Source organism: Leuresthes tenuis, unplaced genomic scaffold (assembly GCF_036924035.1).
Source record: "Leuresthes tenuis unplaced genomic scaffold, fLeuTen1.0.hap1 SCAF_266, whole genome shotgun sequence".
Taxonomy (NCBI): Eukaryota; Metazoa; Chordata; class Actinopteri; order Atheriniformes; family Atherinopsidae; genus Leuresthes; species Leuresthes tenuis.
The window spans coordinates 1-8,463 of record NW_027325620.1 but is presented as its reverse complement, the minus strand read 5'-3'; the positions used below and the strand labels follow the sequence as shown (position 1 = coordinate 8,463).

Below are 8,463 nucleotides of genomic sequence, written 5' to 3'. Positions count from 1 at the left end.
AGCTCCGGGTTTAGACGGGCTTCCTGCAGAATTCTATCTGACCTATTGGGACCTTTTATCATCAGACATTTTAGATGTTTTTAAAGATTTTGAAAAACTCGACCGACTGCCTGACAGTTTTAGAGTGGGAATAGTGACTCTACTTTATAAAAAAAATGATAAGACTGACCTAAAGAATTGGAGGCCCATCACACTTTTAAACTTTGACTGTAAACTTTTTAGCAAGGTTTTAGCGACACGGATGTCCTCTGTTTTAGAGGAGGTAATTCACCCAGACCAAGCTTGTGCCATCTCAGGGAGACAACTCACCGACAGCCTCGTACTGATTCGAGACATCATTGATTACGCTAGAGACAGAAACACCCGGCTTGTCATCTTAAATTTAGACTTTGAAAAAGCATTTGATCGGGTCTCGCATCAATATCTCTTTCAGGTGTTGAAGCCACCGAAAAGGGCCCGATTGTTCCTACTTGGTGAACTTTGCTTGGTTGAGACGCTTGCGCCCCCCCCCCCCCTGCTCCTCGGCTGACCAAGTAGAAACAATCTATTCGATGGCTGCCTTGTCTTTTACTCTGTGCAAAAGACAAGGCAGCCACAAACACCACGGGAACACCGTATTGAGGCTTTGTTCTGACCACTCATTCGGTGTCGCGTTTCTTTCAAGCAATTCTCCCGGTTAGCCCGCACTCGGCTCGCTCCCAGAGCTGTGTTAAAGTCCACTTCGCATTCACTCTCTTTTCTCAGCAGATTAAAAGAAAGTTTCATCTTGGGCTCCCTGAAACTTCCATCCTGCACCGCTGTTTGCTTTTTCACAAGAGCAGAGGAGAGCGCACCGTTCCCAGCGGCACTGCAGTACCGGGTCGAGGCTTGGAGTGAACGGAGCAAGCTTCTTTTTCAACTCCTATTCTTAAAAATCCATTTAATATGTTGTCCTCGTATAGAGGACATATTAAACTGATAAGAACAGATACTACACTTGATCTTAGCCAAAAGGCCGAGAAGCGATAACTGTCCACTGTTTCAGGTCCGAGGGCCCTTGCTGGCACAATGCGCACTTGTAGCAGTGTTCTTTTTATGGCCATAGGTGGCCAGAGTGTCACGTTGCACCTCCGCCCACCCGCTGCACTGAGCACTCTTCAGCCCTTTTAAATGGTATAACTTTGCACTCCCGCATGCTCCAGCAAGCACCATTCAAGCAACAACTTTGCACTCCAGCTTCGAACATCGGCACAGTCGCAACAAGTAAGGCGACTCTACTCAGAGAAGTCACTCTGCAACGTAGCAAGATTTCTTTTGCACAGACAGAAAGGGCTTCACCCGCAAAGGTAAAGCCTGCCAATAATAGAAACAACTCATTAGTGCTGCTCTCCACGGAAGTCTTTAGTAAAAGGCGAAAGACTTGTATGTTATGAAGAGAAACCAGAGTACGATTATCCGTCACTGCGGGAGCAGGGCATCAGGCTAGTTGGCATAGCCACCTTCCCCATGGTGAGCTTTGCTTGGTTGAGACGCTTGCCCCCCCCCCCTTGCTCCTCGGCTGACCAAGTAGGAACAATCGGGCCCTATTCGATGGCTGCCTTGTCTTTTACTCTATGCAAAAGACAAGGCAGCAACAAAAACACCACGAGAATCCCGTATTGAGGCTTTGTTCTGACCACTCATTCGGTGTCGCGTTTCTTTCAAGCAATTCTCCCGGTTAGCCCACACTCGGCTCGCTCCCATAGCCGTGTTAAAGTCTACTTCGCATTCACTCTCTTTTCTCTGCAGACTCTTGGGATTTTATCTATAAAATGAATTCCTTCACTCAAACTATGTTAAAACTGCTTTGTCGTTCATATTTACCATGTCTAGAAAGATTTAAACAAAAAAAACAACGTTGTACTTTGCAGTAAAAGAAAGAGCAAATCTAAAGTTTCAGGAATCCGAGAATAAGCTTACTTTCATGAGTGCTTCACGATTTCGGATTTTGCTATAAAATGAATTCCTTCACTCAAACTAAATTAAAACTGCTAAACCGCTAATCTGTTACATGTAAGGCAGATGTCAAATTCACCGAAATAGGATCTAAGGGTATTCGGCCAATCGAGCTGTAGCAGCTTCGGTAAAAGAGTATAAGTTGAAGAGTTTGTGAATAAAGGTGTGCGCACACATAGTGAGCTGTAGGAAAATAGGCAGGGAGCAATGCCGGCTGGGGTATATGTTCTTGTATGTTGTCTGACTGTTTGATTTGAATGTGTTGTGTAAGTGTCCTGTTGAATGTTTGGGCTTTGACACTTCACTGTGGTTGTTAACTGTGTGGTGTGTCCTGAAATGTTATATGTTTGGGCTGTGTGACATGCTTAATGCTTGTCAGTAGCTACCCACTTATTCATATATAGCAACTGACAACATAAGAAGTCTGGACATACTTTGATAGTAGTTGTAGAAGTATCCTTATTGATAATAGATAAACTAATTCATAGTGATAGAACAGTAGATGAACAGGTGCCTGCACGTCTCACGAAAATAAAATGGGTGTATGATTGCTGACGGCAGAGCAATACTGCCAAACTTATGAGTTCTTGTGGCAAACTTGATTCAGTGTCTTGACGTGTATACGCTGTTTCGCTGACTTGATTGTCACAAGAAACAAAGTGTGTTTGATAAGATCCGACCATTTTATTACGGGAGGATCAGTATGTATGGATTCTGATGTGACTGATAAACCCATTCGTATCTTAAGCATAATCTAATACGTGAGACAACGCCCTGGCACACGATAAAAAAAAAGAAAAAGAGAGAGAGCGGTTTTGTGTCCCCACAGTCCATAATGTAGAAAAGAGAGAAAAAAGCCTTTCTGATTTGGTGTGTGTGCTCATAGTGCAGAGTGTAGAGAAAAGAGAGAAAAGAAAGCCGTTTTGGTGTCACGGGTGATGTGACTTACACACACACATTTCTGAATTGAGAAAAGAAATTATTTTAGAGGAAGCAGTAGAGTTTAGATCCCACATTTGTTGATAGGCATTCATTTATTTCTTCACTTCTGATGAAGTTTCAACAATAAACAACAAACTTTGTATTATGAGAAAGAACCAGACTCATTCTTCAGGAATCCGAAAATAAGCACGAATTCGGATTCTCCTATAAAACGAATTAATTAACTCAAACCAAGTTAAGACTGCTTTGTCCTTCATATTTATTCATGTCTAATCAAGTTTCAACGATAAACAACGTTGTACTTTGTAGAATGAGAAAGAACTTCTTCAGCAATAAGCATCTCTCGACATATGACGAAATACAGATTTTGCTATAAAATTAATTTCTTCTATCAGCGTGACTTAAAACTGTTTGTCCTCCTTATTTATCCACTTCAAATCAAGTTTCAACAGTTAAAAAATATTGTAGTTTGAGAAAGAACAACTTAATCTTCAGCAATCAGTATAAAAAGAGGGTAACAAAAGGTGCAAATGCCAACCATACATCACTAAAAGGTGGAGCGGAAGTATTCAGCTGCAAGTAGCTGTGAATGTTCGACCATAATTTGTAAAAAGTGGGTAAGAAAAGGTTCGAATGCCCGACTAAGTATTAACAAAAGCGGGAGGAGAGGTCTTCGGATGAGAGTGGGTGAGAATTTCCTACCATACAAGTATGGTGGAGAGGAAGCTGTGATTGGCCGACAATAGTAAAAAGCAGGTGAGAAAAGGTGCGAATGTCAAAACATACATGATCAAAACAGGGAGCGGAGGTGTTTGGCTGCGACAAGGTGTGAATGTCCACCCATAATTAATGAAAAACGGGCAACAAGTAGGTTCGAATGCCCAACCATACATCATCAAAAGCAGGAGTGGATGTGTTCGGCTTCAAGAAGGTATGAATGTCCATCAATAATTGCTATAAAACATGAAAGAAAATTTTCGAATATCAAACCGCACATAATCATAAGCGGGAGAGGAGGTGTTCCGCTGCAAGAAGGTGTGAATATCCACCCATAATTACTGAAAAATGGGTAAGAAAAGGTGCGAATGCCCAACCATACATCATCAAAAGCAGGAGTGGATGTGTTCGGCTACAAGAAGGTTTGAATGTCCGACCATAGTTTGTAAAAAGCGGGTAAGAACAGGTTTGTATGCCCGACTGTACACAATCAAAAGAGGGAGCGGAGTTGTTCAGCTACAAGAAGGTGTGAAAGTCCGACCATGGTTTGTAAAAAGCGGGTAAGAACACGTTCGTATGCCCGAATATACACCATCAAATGCGGGAGAGGAGGTGTTCGGCTGTGAGTAGGTGTGAATCTCCAACCATAATTGCTGAAAAATGTGTTAGAAAAGATAAGAATGCCGGTCCATACATCATCAAAAGCGGGAGAGGTGGTGTTCGGCTGCAAGTAGGTGTGAATGTCCAGCCATAATTACTCACAAATGGGTAAGAAAAGGTAGTATTGCCAGACCATACATGATCAAAACAGGGAGCGGAGGTGGTTAAGCTGCAAGAAGGTGTTAATGTCCGACTAAAGTTTGTAAAAAGCGGGTAAGAAAAAGTGCGAATGCCCGACAATGTATGATCAAAAGAGGGAGCGGAGGTTTTCGGCTGAAAGAAGGTCTGAATGTCCAACCATAATTTGTAAAAACCGGGGAAGAAAAGGCTCGAAAGCCCGACTATACACCATCAAAAGCTGGAGCGGAGGTGTTCAGCTGCAAGAAGGTCTGAATGTCCATCAATAATTGCTAGAAAACATGAAAGAGAATTTTCAAATATCAAACCGCACATGATAATAAGCGGGAGAGGAGGTGTTCAGCTGCAAGAAGGTGTGAATATCAACCCATAATTACTGAAAAATGGGTAAGAAAAGGTGCGAATTCCCAACCATACATCATCAAATGCACGAGTGGATGTGTTCGGCTACAAGAAGGTTTGAATGTCCGACCATAGTTTGTAAAAAGCGGGTAAGAAAAGGTTCGAATGCCCAAACATACACCATCAAAAGAGGGAGCGGAGGTGTTCCGCTGTAAGAAGGTGTGAATGTCCGACCATAGTTGGTAAAAAGCGGGTAAGAAAAGGTTAAAATACCCGACTGTACACAATAAATAGCGGGAGCGGAGTTGTTCGGCTACTAAAAGGTGTGAAAGTCCGACCCTGGTTTTAAAAAGTGGGTAAGAAAAGGTTCGAATGCCCGAACATACACCATCAAAAGAGGTAGCGGAGGTGTTCCGCTGTAAGACGGTGTGAATTTCCGATCATAGTTGGTAAAAAGCGGGTAAGAAAAGGTTAAAATACCCGACTGTACACAATCAAAAGAGGGAGCGGAGTTGTTCAGCTAACAGAAGGTGTGAAAGTCCGACCATGGTTTGTAAAAAGCGGGTAAGAAAAGGTTCGTATGCCTGAATATACACTATCAAAACCGGAAGCGTAGGTGTTCGGCTGCAAGAAGGTGTGAACGTCCGACCAAAGTTTGTGAAAAAGCAGTTAAGAAAAGGTTCGAATATCTAACCAAACATAATCAAAAGCGGGAGCAGAGCTGTTCGACTGCAAGTAGGTGTGAATGTCAGAGAATAATTTGCAAAAAGCTGATGAGAAAGGGTGAGAAATCCCGACTATACACCATCAAATGCGGTAGCGGAGTTGTTCGGCTGTGAGTAGGTGTGATTCTCCAACCATAATTGCTGAAAAATGTGTTAGAAAAGGTAAAAATGCCGGTCCATACATAATCAAAATCGGGAGAGGTGGTGTTCAGCTGCAAGAAGGTCTAAATGTCCATCAATAATTGCTAGAAAACATGAAAGAAAATTTTCGAAAATCAAACCACACATGATCATAAGTGGGAGAGGAGGTGTTCAGCTGCAAGAAGGTGTGAATGTCCACCCATAATACCTGAAAAATGGGTAAAAAAAAGGTGCGAATGCCCAACCATACATCATCAAAAGCAGGAGTGCATGTGTTCGGCTACAAGAAGGTGTGAACGTCCAACCAAAGTTTGTAAAAAGCAGTTAAGAAAAGGTTCGAATATCCAACCATACATAATCAAAAGCGGGAGCAGAGCTGTTCGACTGCAAGTAGGTGTGAATGTCAGATCATAATTTGCAAAAAGCTGATGAGAAAGGGTGAGAATGCCCGACTATACACCATCAAATGCGGGAGCGGAGTTGTTCGGCTGTGAGTAGGTGTGAATCTCCGACCATAATTGCTGAAAAATGTGTTAGAAAAGGTAAGAATGCCGGTCCATACATCATCAAAAGCGAGAGAGGTTGTGTTCGGCTGCAAGTAGGTGTGAATGTCCAGCCATAATTACTCACAAACGGGTAAGAAAAGGTAGTATTGCCAGACCATATATGATCAAAACAGGGAGCGGAGGTGGTTCAGCTGCAAGAAGGTTTGAATGTCCGACTAAAGTTCAAATATATTAACAAAAGCGGGAGGAGAGGTCTTCGGATGAGAGTGGTTGAAAATTTCCAACCATAATGTATAAAATGCGGTGAAAAAAAGGTGTGATAGAACACTAAAAGTTGGAGCGAAAGTGTTCGGCTGCAAGAAGGTGTGAATGTCCGACTATATTTGGTGAAAAGCAGGTGAAGCAAGGTCTGAATGCCCAACCTTACATCATCAAAAGCGAGATCAGAGGTGCTTGGCTGCAAGAAGGCCATAGTTTGCCAAAAGCGGGTAAGGTGCGAATGTCCGACTAAATATCAACAAAATTTGGGGCGGAGGTCTTCGGATGCAAGTGGGTGTGAATATCCAACCATACAAGTATGGTGGAGAGGAAGCTGTGAATAGCCGACCATAGTTTGGAAAAAGCGGGTAAGAAAAGGTTTGAATACCCGAACATACACCATCAAAAGAGGGAGCGGAGGTGTTCCGCTGTACGAAGGTGTGAATGTCCGACCATAGTTGGTAAAAAGCGGGTAAGAAAAGGTTAAAATACCCGACTGTACACAATCAATAGCGGGAGCGGATGTGTTCGGCTACAAGAAGGTGTGAAAGTCCGACCATGGTTTGTAAAAAGCGGGTAAGAAAAGTTGCGAATGTACGACAATGTATGATCAAAAGAGAGAGCGGAGGTTTTCAGATACAAGAAGGTTTGAATGTCCCACCATAGTTTGTAAAAAGCGGGTAAGAAAAGGTTCGAATGCCCGACGATACACCATCAAAAGCGGGAGCAGAGGTGTTCCGCTGTAAGACGGTGTGAATGTCCGACCATAGTTGGTAAAAAGCGGGTAAGAAAAGGTTAAAATACCCGACTGTACACAATCAATAGCGGGAGCGGAGTTGTTCGGCTACAAGAAGGTGTGAAAGTCCGACCATGGTTTGTAAAAACCGGGAAGAAAAGGCTCGAAAGCCCGACTATACACCATCAAAAAGAAGGTTTGAATGTCCATCAATAATTGCTTTAAAACAAGAAAGTAAATTTTCGAATATCAAACCGTACATGATCATAGGAGAGGAGGTCTTCCGCTGTAAGACGGTGTGAATGTCCGACCATAGTTGGTAAAAAGCGGGTAAGAAAAGGTTAAAATACCCGACTGTACACAATCAATAGCGGGAGCGGAGTTGTTCGGCTACTAAAAGGTGTGAAAATCCGACCCTGGTTTGTAAAAAGCGGGTAAGAAAAGGTTCGAATGCCCGAACATACACCATCAAAAGAGGGAGCGGAGGTGTTCCGCTGTAAGACGGTGTGAATGTCCGATCATAGTTGGTAAAAAGCGGGTAAGAAAAGGTTAAAATACCCGACTGTACACAATCAAAAGAGGGAGCGGAGTTGTTCAGCTAACAGAAGGTGTGAAAGTCCGACCATGGTTTGTAAAAAGCGGGTAAGAAAAGGTTCGTATGCCCGAATATACACTATCAAAACCGGAAGCGTAGGTGTTCGGCTGCAAGAAGGTGTGAACGTCCGACCAAAGTTTGTAAAAAAGCAGTTAAGAAAAGGTTCGAATATCTAACCAAACATAATCAAAAGCGGGAGCAGAGCTGTTCGACTGCAAGTAGGTGTGAATGTCAGAGAATAATTTGCAAAAAGCTGATGGGAAAGGGTGAGAAATCCCGACTATACACCATCAAATGCGGTAGCGGAGTTGTTCGGCTGTGAGTAGGTGTGATTCTCCAACCATAATTGCTGAAAAATGTGTTAGAAAAGGTAAGAATGCCGGTCCATACATCATCAAAAGCGGGAGAGGTGGTGTTCGGCTGCAAGTAGGTGTGAATGTCCATTAATAATTGCTTTAAAACATGAAAGAAAATTTTCGAATATCAAACCTTACATGATCATTAGCGGGAGAGGAGGTGTTCATCTGCAAGAAGATGTGAATATCCACCCATAATTACTGAAAAATGGGTAGGAAAAGATGCGAATGTCCAACCATAAATCATCAAAAGCAGGAGTGGAGTTGTTCAGCTACAAGAAGGTATGAAAGTCCAACCATGGTTTGTAAAAAGCGGGTAAGAGAAGGTTCGAATACCCGAATATATACCATCAAAAGCGGAAGCGGGGGTGTT

General features: G+C 42.8%; 2 non-coding genes across 2 annotated transcripts; both read right to left on the bottom strand.

Moving 5' to 3' along the window:
* Window positions 1-822: 822 nt before the first annotated feature.
* On the bottom strand, window positions 823-1,006 carry LOC140288249 (U2 spliceosomal RNA). Its single transcript, XR_011912090.1, has one exon. It is a non-coding gene; the product is annotated as a U2 spliceosomal RNA (small nuclear RNA).
* Window positions 1,007-1,314: 308 nt separating this feature from the next.
* LOC140288250 (U5 spliceosomal RNA) lies at window positions 1,315-1,428 on the bottom strand. The gene has a single exon (XR_011912091.1). It is a non-coding gene; the product is annotated as a U5 spliceosomal RNA (small nuclear RNA).
* Window positions 1,429-8,463: the final 7,035 nt, after the last annotated feature.